Genomic DNA, 5,164 nt, shown 5'->3' with positions numbered 1-5,164 from the left:
GTTTATATTTTAATTAATAGTATCACTGGTCACGGAGAACAGCTGGTCACACACACTCACATATCATTATTTTGTATTGTTTTATTATTGTTATTATTATCGTTGAATGTGTCTTGTGAGTTATATAATATGTAGATTAAATGCTATCGTACGCCGCCGCGCCGTCTACGCGAATATTATTTAACACGGCCGCCGTGAATTCTCTCTCTCTCCGTACGTTGTTCCGATCGTATCAACGCGTGCATAAAATATTATTATTAACAAGTTCTTTTTATGTGAAATCTATCATTATTTTATTGTTTTTTTAAGAAGTGTGAATGCCAGAAGGGCCTGATTTATTCTCGTCATTTTTATTGTATTTCAGTGCTAAGCGCCAAGGGCATTTTCATATCTTTATTACCTAACCTACCATTGTAAGCCATAAGGGCAGCATATTATATAATTGTTAATTTATTGTGGCATTGCCGTGTATTATTTTATATTATTATAGCATAGGACCAGCTAGCTAGACTGCGCTCCACAAACTGTGAGTTTTTATTATTTTGTTATTATTTATTTTATATTGAATCTGTTGAGTCATAAGGGCCGCAGATATATTTTTATTATTATAGTATCGTGTGCCATAAGGGCCACGTATTCTTTTTATATTTTATACTTAACTTCACACGAGCTAACAGCTTAAATAGCTACCTATAATATTATTGTAATTTATTCTGTTCAGCCATAAGGGTTGTACATTATTAATTTATTATTTATTATATTTAGGCTGCTTGGCTAAGAGCGTGCATTACTTACTTATTATATTTATGCTGCTGGCTATAAGAGCCGTGCACTAATTATTATATACTTATTTATTTATTATCATAATTTTATACAGTTGTGTTGCTGTGATTTTATATATATTTGTGTCATTATTATTATTGTGTATTATACAGCAACAGTAACTTATTACCAGAAACCGTGTTACCATTTTATTATTATTGTTTTATTGTACACACACCCACACGCATACACACATTAATACACAAATACACATATTCCACAACAAGCACTACATAGCCGACAGTAATTGCTAGGCGATCCCGACCACTACTGTTCGAGCTATACACCACTACACACCCAGCTAGTCCTCCATAATATAATTTTTAGACCTAGGTGTTAGTGGCGTAAAATAAGAGTTTGGTGTCCGGACTCGTATATTATTATTATTATACTCAGACAAGACGTGTAGGACTTATCTCGGACGTCTAATAAGGCGATATAATAAAATAATAATTCAATAAGGTGTCAGCAGGTTTACTGTTCGTTTGATTGCCTAAACGTCACGTTCGACGGGGACTTTCAGTAGATTAATATTTTGTTTATTATCCGCGCAGGAAAAATGTGATCGTGTTCTTATATTATAATATTATTATTAGTATGTCAGATGTCATTAATAATAATTTATGCTATTCGTCGTTTGATGATAATTTGTTTAACATTTGTGAATTTTTTTAAAGACTCCTATTAAAACAAATTTTCAAGGGTAATTTTATGTCTAATAATATCATATTATTTAAAGATGTGAATTTGTATTATACCAACAGTGGTTTAAATAATATTACTGGTTGTATACGTAATATATTATCAAATTTTGATTATTAGAAAATTAATTTTATATTTCAGAAAATAATTTACTATGAAATGTAAGCTGTAACTACATTAATTAAAATTTTAATTATTTCTAGTCACTAGGGCAGGGCAGTGGCACGGTGAAGATATTATTTTTGGGCAATTGTTCCAACAAAATACAAATATATGCCTTTTTAGGTGTCATCATAAATATAAAAGGGACAAGTTCTCTGTTGTACATTAGGTGTCTAGAGAAAAAATTGAATTTAAAAATGTTATTTTGTTTCTAAAATAAAATAATATATTTTAAAAATATCAAGTACCTACCCAAAAATAATGTTTTTAAATTACGACAAAATAACTAAATCGTTAAGTTTCTAACTTAGGGTTAGAAATAGTCAATAGACAACAGACGTGAATAGTATGTAATTATGTTAAATGCACTTGTACATAATATTATATAGTAAGTATACACTAATATTAGACTATACTAATTTTAGACCATTTAATTAATGATTAAAATGTTAGAAAAATGTCATATTCAAGATTAAATCAATATTTTGAATTCTTTTTTAATTTGGAAAAAGAAGATAATACAACCATTAGACAATGTGCGGAGAATCTGATTAAATTATATCCTCATGACATTAAGTATCATTTAGTTGAAGAAGTTATTCAGTTTTACGTTATAATATGTAATCTCAAAGATTGATAGAAATCATCTTTAATAAATATATTAAAATCCCTATGAGGCGGCACAGCACTGCAGTTGCCAGTATTATCACAAAAACGCAGAGGAAATATTCAAAAATAAACACAGAGTTGTGTTCACATATACTGCGATGACGGCCCGCAGTGGTCTGAAAGTTAACATTTGTCGATTTTAATTGGCCATTTTAAAATTTGGAAAACTCACATTTTTTTGACACATTTTTATCCCTGTATGGCTGTATCCTACATTCCTACTGAATTGAAACATAGGTTCTGAGGTCTATGAAAATGTTTTTAACCAAAGTTATAACCGTTAAAATACAATACATTTTTATTATATTCGTAATTTTTCTGAATTTGTAAGAAAGATATTTATTTTGTTTTTCTGGTCTAACAATATAATTTTTTCTTTTATATTTGATTTTTAATTTGGGCAATACGTCTTGTCACGTAAGCCAATACTTAAAATATTAAATATATATATATATATTTTTTTTTGAAGATCAAATAATTGAAAATTTATTATACTTTTCTATATTATTTTCATTTAAAACTAATTATAATTTATAAAGACTGTGAATAAAAATTACTCAACATTACACTATTTCCAATACAAAAATATTGTAAAGGAAGTTCTCAAGTACCAACAGGGCCATATTTACCATAAGGCAGGATAGGCAACTGCCTATGGCCTCCGTTGTTAGAGGGCCTTGGATTTTTATGAAGTTATTTTTTATTTTTTTAAAGTATAATCTTTCATCGTATAAAATAAATATAAGAAACATATAATATTTCAAAAAAAATCAATGATTAATCCTTAGCATAGTAAAATGTAAATGAAAATAAATAAAAGTCGATTTTTAATAAGAAAGAATTGATAACTTAGGTAATAGGTTTACTATCAATAGAAAGCTATTTTACGTCTTCTTCAAACTTTGATGACATAATAAATTAATAAATTAATTTGCTTTAAAAAAAAGCAAGATAAGTAATATTATAAAATAGCTTATTGATTATTTCTATAAAAAATATAAAAATGTATAGCCTATTACAGTTAATAAATAATATGAAAAAAAGAAATGTATAATTTTGTTTTCAATATCAATAATAAATATATATAAATTAATTAATAAATAATAGGTACAAGAAATCTGTGGCTAGTATATATAATAAATGTACCTATAATTTTATAATTATGTTTGTAAAAATGTATAAGTAAATACCAAATTAGGTAATATAAATTATTTTTTTGTTTCATACAACTCGTTTGTGTTGGGGGGGGGGGGGCTATAAACGCCACTTTTTTATTTTGCCTAAGGCCACAAAATACCGAAATCAGGCCCTGAGTACCAACAAATATAAACATTGTTTGAGGTCAATTGCGTTTTGAATATATAAAAAAATGTTACTACCTATGATAAGTTGGAATATATAGCCGTAAAACTAGATTAAACTAAATTTCAGGTTTCAATTAAACAGGTGAAAATATATAATTATTTTATTATAATTAGTATGCATCACAATACTCTATATTATTATCAACATTCAATTTTCATAATTGTTTTTGAAAAATAAATTACATTTTAAATATAATACCACTATAGGTACTAAATTTTGTGTATTATAAATAATTTCAGTAAAAAAATTATTTAAATTGTTGTCTTTATCACTACTGTCAGCATCAATTATGGTACAAGTAAGGCTTTGACGTCATCGGACATACAAAAATATTGTAAAGAAAGTTCTCAAATAACAAAAAACATAAACATTGTTTTCGGTCACTTGCGTTTTCAATGTATAAAAATATTATTGTCCGAATATTACCATATTATTAATATAGATATTTTTGAAGTATTATTCCTACAGTTAATGCAATACTTTTTATTCAAGTTTCCCTGTTGGCAAGGCCATCCCGAAGAACAATTTTTTGGGGGGTGGTAGACCTATAAATTTGCTGACTCAACATTCTATTTCTTGCATCGCTCGATGATATATGTTTTTTTATTTGTTTATTATTTTTTTTTTTTGTGTGAATCTAGTGGTACTCTGGAGGGTCAAAAGTAAAAAAATCCGAGAAAAACAAAACAATTTAGGGAAGAACGGGAATGTTTACGCAAAATCAGTTTTCGACAAAATCGATCTAGGTTTTAAGTGTAACTTTAAAACAAATTACTGTAGTAGATATATGTATTTTTCACTGAATGTTTATATTAGCATTTTCTTTACACCATAACATTTTAAAAATATTTTGATTTGTTTTGTCTTGTTTACGGACATTTTCAGTTTCCAATTTTTTTGGTTAATAATTACTAATTATTTTAAAATCTGGTAAAAGTCTTGTGTCGTACAATACTATAATAATATTTTAATATTTTACGACAAGACGTGTAGGACTTATCTCGGACGTCTAATAAGGCGATATAATAAAATAATAATTCAATAAGGTGTCAGCAGGTTTACTGTTCGTTTGATTGCCTAAACGTCACGTTCGACGGGAACTTTCAGTAGATTAATATTTTGTTTATTATTCGCGCAGGAAAAATGTGATCGTGTTCTTATATTATAATATTATTATTAGTATGTCAGATGTCATTAATAATAATTTATGCTATTCGTCGTTTGATGATAATTTGTTTAACATTTGTGAATTTTTTTAAAGACTCCTATTAAAACAAATTTTCAAGGGTAATTTTATGTCTAATAATATAATATTATTTAAAGATGTGAATTTGTATTATACCAACAGTGGTTTAAATAATATTACTGGTTGTATACGTAATATATTATCAAATATATATTTGGTAATATAAATAAGAAAATGGAAAATATTTTAATAATATGA

This window comes from Acyrthosiphon pisum, chromosome X (genome assembly GCF_005508785.2).
Source record: "Acyrthosiphon pisum isolate AL4f chromosome X, pea_aphid_22Mar2018_4r6ur, whole genome shotgun sequence".
NCBI lineage: Eukaryota > Metazoa > Arthropoda > Insecta > Hemiptera > Aphididae > Acyrthosiphon > Acyrthosiphon pisum.
This window is presented reverse-complemented; position numbering follows the sequence as displayed.